The 9,123-nt window shown below is 38.6% G+C and overlaps 1 pseudogene; it reads left to right on the plus strand.

Annotated features, from left to right (window-relative positions):
• The first annotated feature begins 4,345 nt into the window (after positions 1 to 4,345).
• On the plus strand, positions 4,346 to 7,002 carry LOC101979753 (annotated as a pseudogene).
• Positions 7,003 to 9,123: the final 2,121 nt, after the last annotated feature.

Below are 9,123 nucleotides of genomic sequence, written 5' to 3' on the forward strand. Positions count from 1 at the left end.
ACAGGTAAAACACTCCTAGACATAAAATAAAACTCAATCACTATGTTAATGAACTACTGAATTTAGATATGGGACAAATCTGTTTTAAAGTAAAAAAGAGATCTAACATTGAGCTAAGACAGAATCTGCCTTGAAAAAGTTAATAGTATGTTTTTCTACTTCAGCACGATTAGCCTTACAGGAAAATGTTGAGGATTGTTCCTAGCCTTTCTTCACTAGATTGTAGTAGTACACCCTCCACATCTCCCCCCAGACAGTTCTAGTAACTGAAGATGCTGTAGTAACTGAAGGAATCGGTCCTGGTTGAAAGGTACTGATTCAGCAGAGAATATTAAGTCATGCTTGCGATACAGTCTGAGAAGTCCCGTGACAAGGGAACGTTGAATAAATTATTAGGAGGGAGAGAGAGAGAGCACATGAATACTCCGAAATCCCTTTAACCTTCAAATCTCCAGTGAGGGTACACAGAGGCAACCCAAGCTCTGTCTTAGGGAAAGGTAGGCATTGTCTCAGAAACAGTAAAATTACAGAGTATTTTCGGTCTCAGGTTAGCACATGTCTGGTTTAATTTACAGTTATAAGGAATATAAAATCTTTGATATTCCCCAACGTGCAGTGTAGCGCTGCCGTGTTCTTTTCCATGGGAAGAGTAGCAGCAATGTATTCCTTCACTGAACAAATGCTACTGAACACTGAACATTCCCTATCTGTTTCCAGGTTCGGAAGACATGAGAAAGAAAAGATGTAGTTCTAGAACTTGGAGACATTGAAGTGATATGGAAACTGGGCAAGCCAGAAACTAATTTTCAATGATTTAGAAACTTTTTGAGTAAAAAGTGCAACATTCTAGAATGTTCCTTCATGGCCTTTTAAGAAACTTCCCATTATCTATCTGGCTTTGGAACTGATGCTCCATAAACTGTTGATCATTAAATGTTTCAGTGATGTATATAAAAGTTGTTAGAGGCCCTGAGGAAAAGGCTGTCGACTTTAGAAATCTGGAAGACATCTTATAAACACATGATATTAGACCAGACTTTCAAAAATAAGTCCACTGCTTGGTGAAGGGATAGCCTAGAGTGTCAAAACCTAGGATGCCAGGAGACCCAAGACTTCATTGTGACTAGAGAAACAGGGTTATGACCATGGCTAATGCTACAATATTCTTTCAGTAAGTGTGGCAGGCCACTTCATTTGGTAGCTACTGACAGGATAAATGGCGACAATGGCAAACCTCTAATACCTCTTGCAAACAGCACACACACGTTATATGTACATGTTCCTTCCAAATGCACTTAAATGCAAGAAGAAATTCTATAAACAATACCCTTTCTCAAACTGGATACTAGCCCCCCCCCCATTGACCAGAGTAGTCATTATTTAATCATGGACTCAAGTGCCTTTTGACGCACATACTTGGATGTAAATTGTAAGAATCCCTTTGTCTGTACAGATTGGAAAATGCCAGAAGATGGAAAGTGTGCTTTATGCTCTCAGAGGTTCTTTCATCTGGACTACAACATACACTATAGAAACAGTAATGCTGAGATCAGTGAGGGGTCAAAGTATAGCTTCCTTCTTCAGAGCACATAGCAGGAACTGGGGGGGCTGTGGGAAGCTGCTGCTATTCACCATACAAACAGTTTCTAGAAAATTAATGACATTGGCACATCCACACAGCAACATTTTCATCTCAACCCAAGTTGTCTGTCTCTCACTGCATGGTCAGAAGAACAATCGGATCCTGCAATAGACATACAGAAGAGACTAATTAACAGGCATTCAGCATACAACACTGCATGTCACACAGGCTATGAAAGACCCTCAGAGCCGTTGATCATGTTCACAGTCAGAAGCCTGGGGCTGCTGGGTATCCTGGCAGCCTTGCCCTTCATGCGTCTCTTTGCCCAGGCACTGCTGGGTGCTCTCAACCCACAGAGGTTTTCAGAACCAATATCTCTGGAACCCCACAAGTTTTTGTCTGTTAAGAAAACTGAAGGACAAGAAAGCAACCAGGGCTGGTATTTTAAAATGTATAACTCAGTGTAGCGAGAGAAGAAGAAACGCTGGGCTGCAGCTAAAGGCAGGATTCGGGGTTAGAATCATTCTTGCCTATGCTGAGTCTATTAAAGAAAAGAACACAATTCTGTGATGTGCAGAAACAACCACAGGGTACAGACTGGATGAGCCCTTGGTCCCCGCTTCCCACTAAGACTTGCAGGAGGAACAGGGTCTTCGCTTTATTCATCTCAGGCAGATGCTAATACATTTCTGAATCGACATTTGGCAGAAATATGAATAAGCGCAGAGAATTCACAATCAGATATCAGAGCAGGAAAGCTGAATACTACTGATGGATTGATTATGTTTTGAGCTATTTGGATAATTGGACATACTAAGTACAGAGCTTTCTGCCATGATAATGGGCCTGTCCTGTTGTGGTCTATTTAACAAACACTTGAGCTATTTTTTAAAAGCTTGTTTACATTCCTGTACACCCTGGCTTTATTGATATTCTGTCCTTTGAATTATAGTGTCCCCTCCAGGGAAAGCTGAGGAGGGCATTATCATCGTTAACCTGTGTTTTCAAAGGGAACAAAGGCCCATCCCTTCTAGGACATTGGGATTGAAGTTTTCTTATCATAGCACCTCTGATATGAATGTTAATTTAATAATTAGTCAAAGACAAGGGTGGTCAGGACAGAAATGTGCCTATTTCTCATTTCCAAATAAATGTTTTTTGATACATAACATATGTATGGATACATATTTTTTTTCTGCAAGTCTCTCTGCCTGACATAATTTCTCTAGATCTCTTCCAACTTCAATCCTGCCATTCAGGACTGAGTTTAAATGTCCTCTTTCAGAAAGCTACCACTACATTTCAAGGTTCTCTAGGAATACACAAGTCTTTATAGTGCTTTTGATGTGAATTACCATCCCTTGACTGTTCCTTTGCCCTAGTGTTTTGTGACCTCACAGATAAGACCCTGAATCAGTGGCAAGGAATTAGTTGGCATGTCATATAATTCCATGCAGGATATACCTTTTCAGAACTCCATGGTCTTCAAAACAGAATGAAATCTTTGCGGGGGGATGTACTGCTCCAAGTTGGGTGCAGGCATCTGAATCAGTGGATGATACTGTTCTCTTTGCAAGCTAACACCTGCTGCTCGAAACAGTGAGCTGTTGCTGGGAGACGTTACTGATACAGTCCGTTTATTTGTACAAATGAATGCTTGCCTCTAAGCATAGTTTTATGGCCTCTATGCTACGAGAAGTACTCTACCTGCTGACCTCTTGAGTATTTGCTGCCTAAGAAAAGAGCTTTAGCATTGGCAAGCAATGAGGTGAACTGTAACCCACATGGAATGTTGTTTTTGTTCACTCTGAACATTTTATAGGTTCACATATGTCAGCTCTTAACTATATAAAGCATTCTCCTAGAAGTTTAATTTTAGATTTTTTCTTTTTAATTTTTTGCTATTCTTTTTCCTGGATAAGTTTTCAGGTACTCTACAATTTTATTTAAATTTATATAACCACATTTTATTCTAACCTACAGATGTGATGAATCCTATTTAATTATAAGATAGGTAGTTCTCTCCTGGGCTATTGGTAAAAGACTAGAAATCAAACTCAAGATAGATTTCCCATAATTCCTTAACTACTTTATGAACTTACTACTAATTAACACTTGATTTTTTTGCATTTACAAACAATAAAAATAGTGAGATTAGTGAGTTTATTCAGCCTGGTTCTTTGATTTATTTACAGCATTTCACTTGTCTTTGATCTCCTGAAACTTTTCAGAGGATCTTCTGTGAAGTAGTGGCATCATTAGCTACATCCTTGTATGGACCTGATACAGGGCTGGTCTCTGTGTATTGAAATCCATTGGAGATTTGCTGTGGTCATTTTCAGAACTCATTTTATTTTTCAATTTCATATACAGAAGTAAAACAATGGGAGAACGGAGAGCTCAGTTAGCATCTTCTGAAGAAAGCTGGCAGGTTTCTAGGGTATGTGTTGTTTGTTTGTTTATAAATAATAAGCACATGCAAACCATTTGGGACTTTGGAGTTATAGGACAACACTTTCATAACCCCTGTGTATTCCTTAGAACTTTGAACTGTAGGCTGGGTCCACCCTTGTCATCATTGGAATAGGTTTCAGAATTTTGACACTCCCTTTCATTCTCAGTTAAGGGAAAAATAAGAAAAAAAATCCATTTGTTACAGGGGGAAAAAAGTGGAAACTGGCCCTATGGAAGATACGGAGCTGGCAGTCACCTTGGAAACAGAAACATTAGCTGCCTTAACTTTAGTTCTGACTCCATAATGTGATGGTGGACAAAGATTTGAAAGAGACGTATTGGAAGTTGGAGGAAGTTGAGGTTGGTGGGGAGTCACAAGGAGTGTAGAAGATTTAAAATAGCACCTGTATAGAGAACATGTTATTTTTTTACTTGGATTACATGTTTATTTGAGAGAGTTTACTCTAAGTTTATTTGGGGTATATACTGATAGACTTTCTAGAAAGAGCTGGTGCTAAGACCCAAAGCATGGTTACCATGTAAGACATAGTGTCACCATGTGCAAAAGGGAAAGATCATCAGGTCCACCTCCAATGGAAAACGTATTTTGCATGTGTAAAACAATAGTTTACTGTAGACAGTAACTCCCTACCACCCACTTTAATCACTGTGTTATGAAGATGGATCCTTGTGGGGCATGCAGATCACATCTAGACTCATTACTGCTCTGTTCCCTGGATTTAAGGCCCCCACCTAAATATAATCTAGTCCAAGACCATGTGTTTGAATTAAATGCACCCCATGAGAAACGTGTAGAAGTTATGCATTTTTTTTTGAAAATCTGGCATACTTGGGGTTAGAGTAAGACAGAGCATCAAAGAAAGTGGAGGGAAATGAAGTAAGTCTCTTCCCAAAGATCCAACTGATGGTATCTGTCCTTAACTCTGAGAAGTCATTCGGACTCATTTCTTTCAATCAATTTATATTTTCTCTTTCCCCCAAACATCTGAATGTTATATGGGGCTTAAATATGGATCACTAGAAGACGAATGGAATATGAGTTTCATCTTTTCACCACACTGTCTCACTGAACAGTGTTTTCAAAGAATCGTTTCTAAAATTACATTTTAAGGCAATTTTCCCACTTGTATTATGCCTTTGAAGTTCATTGTTCTTGGGAGGCGAAAGACTCTGAATGCTATAAAGCAAAATGTCACACTGTAAGTTGTAGGTGAGGGTAATAAACTTGACTTTCCCTTGTAGCGCATTTCAATTAGGCAGTCTGGTACCCGGGGCATAAGAATTAGTACCTTTCCTTTAGCCACGATTCATACAACTGTTAAATCATGTGTAAATGAGTACCAACTAATGACCTATATAAATACATACATAAGTGCAGTTCTCAAGAAAGAAAATTTCATGGGTTAATTAAAGACAACAACAAAAGAACAACATAAATTCGGACCTTTAGTTTTCCCACTACAATTCACTGTTCCATTCTCATCAAGAGTTTAATCTACTTTATAATACTATAAATAAAATAGGAACTTATTACTATATGCTTATCTTAGACAAGTTGTAAGTTGACACAAGGAAATATTGGTACAAATGAAGAATAGTTTATTAGTAATATTTGCTTACTTTAGGACAAATTACTTTCAGCCTAAATTATGTCTAATTGTCAAAGGGCAGACTATTCCCTTAGGAAGAAATCAGATTCTAGAATAGAATTTATAGGGCCTATACCAATTCCAAGTGAAATGATCATTTAATGACATTCAATAAGACTTTGAACAAAAATGTGATTTCATCAAGTGATTAAAAAATGAAATTGTATAGAAGCTAACTTGCAAAGTACAAAAGTCAGTGAACAAGGCAGCTTTTATAGAAAATGAAAAAAATGGTCCACTTCATAATTTACATGAGAGATTAATAATATAAAATCTCTTTCCCAAAGATGAAGCATCTGATGTAATTTTGAAGCACAGGATTATAAGATAAAATACACAATGAAAATTCATATAAAAACTTGCTTACATGAGAAGTTGCATGGTCATGGAATGCTTTCTAATCCGTGTAATTGCAACATCAGAAATATAAAGCTTACAAGCTCCAATATTAAAATTATGTAAGATTTGGGATCCTGCTGCATGCTTGTTAGATAAATTATAAAGAAAAAAATAACCCAAACTTTGCAGAAGTTTTAGGAAATGTGCTTTATTATGCGTAAATGAAAAGATTAACTCATGTCTCTTGCTTAGTCAAATGACAACGTTCCAATCTATAATACACAAGGGCCCAGGCTTTTTGTAATTTGTTTTGTCTTCAATTATAAATATATAAAGGTTCTGATTGAGGGTTCCATCAACTCTGTCCGGGTCAGCATTGCTGTGAAACAGGCTGATGAGATTGAGAAGATTTTATGCCATAAGTTCATGCGCTTCATGATGATGCGAGCAGAGAACTTCTTTATCCTTCGAAGGAAACCTGTGGAGGGGTATGACATCAGCTTTCTCATCACCAACTTCCACACGGAGCAGATGTACAAACACAAATTGGTGGACTTTGTAATCCACTTCATGGAGGAGATTGACAAGGAGATCAGTGAGATGAAGCTGTCAGTCAATGCCCGGGCCCGCATTGTGGCCGAGGAGTTCCTCAAGAATTTTTAAATCATCTGGCTGGATCTCGTGGCCTTCCCCCTTGGCCTTCCCTGTGTCTCTGCGCATCTGCGACGGTGTCCTGAAGTCAACCCCGGAGCAGCGGTGCAGCAGCAGCAGGAAGCTGGGTTGGGTGGGCATCGGATGCGGGAGGTGGGTGTGGTGTGCTTGCTGGCTGTGCAAAAAGGCAGCAGTGGACCTGCCCCGAGCCCGCATGTGTCTGGTCAGGCTAGCTTCTGATGTTCAGTCCCCTGGGCCGGGACAGACTTTTTTTTTAAATGTCTTGAAACCTAAACTCTGTGCTTGCAGAATCTCTAAGAAGCTGATTCATGATAAACTGAATGAGTTAGGAATATATCAGGTTTTTAATAGTTTTCAGTAAAATTTTAAAAAATTAAAAATTAATAAACCCCCACTTTCCCCACATACCCCCCACTAGCAACCTTCCTTGTTCTGTCTAAAATCATGGCCTCTTATTCTTTTATTGTTATGTAACAATTTCTCATTTTTAAATCAACTTTAATCATTCAATACCATCTTTATTTCATCTTTTAAAAACAACCCCTTTCCCGAACGAGCTGGCCTGAATCTGAAAAAGCATGGGATAAAACCGGACTTGCTGAACATAGCGGACAATGAGAACTACTGAAAACTCAAGAACAATGGCAATGGGTTTTTGATCCAACTGCTTTGGGGGGGCCTGGGCAGTTTGGATGCTCAACTTACTGAACCTGGATGGAGGTGGGCGGTCCTTGGACTTCCCACAAGTCAGGGAGCCCTGATGGCTCTTCGGGCTGATGGGGGAGAGGGACTTGATCGGGGGGCGGGGGGGGGGAGGTGGGGGGCGGTGGCGGGGAGGAGGCGGAAATCCCCAATAAATAAATAAATTAAAAAAAAAAAAAAAAAAAGCGAAGTTTTATGTACTCAAAAAAAAAATAAAAACAACCCCTTTAATGTAACTGACATTAATAGTATAATTTAAATAATAAAGAAATGAACTTTATAGACATTCAGGACTTGCTGAAGACAAGAAAATTAGCTGGGATCTGAAGTTTTCACATGCAAATGTTTGTATGAACTGTGAGTGCCGGAAAACCACCTATGTACATGCACACAGGGAACGAGAGGGAACAGGGAGCAACACTCTGAAAGCCTCCTGAACTTTTCCTGGGTCTCCCCTGGAATGTGATTGCCTTGATGTACAGGAGCATTTTAAAATACTTGATTTTAGATTAAACTAATTTCTTTTTGTCAAACTTTCAATGACTATTGTGGAACCCAAGGCAGAGTTGCAGAATCAATTTTCAAGTTGTTTTGCATAAAATCATTGTATGATGTAAGCAATGCCATGTGGAAAGGGAAAAGAACATTAGATGTCTGGGTATGCTGCTTTTCAGAACTCTGGAGCCTGCTTGGTCTTGGTGTCATGTACAACCAGGAAGACCTTTTATTTTATTTTTTTTAAATGTAAATGCCACTCACACATTAGCTGAGGGAATGATGAATAGGATTTGAAAAAAATAACACAGTAGGTTTCAAATGCCGCTTCTGCACCATCCCTTAATTGCCTATCAAAGAAAAGATTCAATTGAAAAAAAAAAAGGATAAATTTAAAATTGAATAGCTGGAGAATACTTAGAAATGTAGGTGATATTGAATAAGAATATCTTTTCAAAATATAAGTGTGTCTAATTGTATTAACCATGAGTTTTCAAGAAAAGAAAAAAAGAGAAAAGCTCATCAACTTTTGGCATCTAGAGAAAAAAAATAATTACCTTAGGATAAGTTTTGCCTTTCTTATGCAAAAGAATAGGACTGAAGGGAGCATGCAGAAGGCAAGTTTTCCTGTTTGGGCCTCGACATCATTTATTCTTCAGACACTTCTTCGGTTTTTCTTTTTTTTCCTCAAAATTTGTATGACATCCATTTGCCTCTCTCTCTCTCTCTCTCTCTCTCTCTCTCTCTCTCTCTCTCTCTCTCTCTCTGTGTGTGTGTGTGTGTGTGTGTGTTAGGTGGGATTCCTGTGTATTTTTTTTTCATTTTAAAATTATTTTATTACTTAAGAAAATACCAATCCAGTGCCCATCTGTTGTAGAGTACTTCCCAGTTTCTCTTCTATCAGGTTCAGTGTGTTTGGACTGATATTGAGGTCCTTAATCCATTTGTACTTGAGTTTTGTGTATGGTGATAGATATGGGTCTATTTTCATTCTTCTACAGATTGACATCCAGTTTTGCCAGCATAATTTGTTGAAGATGCTCTCTTTTCTCCATTGTATACTTTTAGCTCCTTTATCAGGTGTTCATAGGTTTGTGGGTTAAGTCAGGGTCTTCTAATCGATTCCATTGGTCGACTTCTCTGTTTTTATGCCAATACCAAGCTGTTTTCAATACTGTAGCTCTGTAATAGAGTTTGAAGTCAGGGATG

The sequence above is a fragment of the Microtus ochrogaster genome, chromosome 7, assembly GCF_000317375.1.
Source record: "Microtus ochrogaster isolate Prairie Vole_2 chromosome 7, MicOch1.0, whole genome shotgun sequence".
Lineage (NCBI taxonomy): Eukaryota > Metazoa > Chordata > Mammalia > Rodentia > Cricetidae > Microtus > Microtus ochrogaster.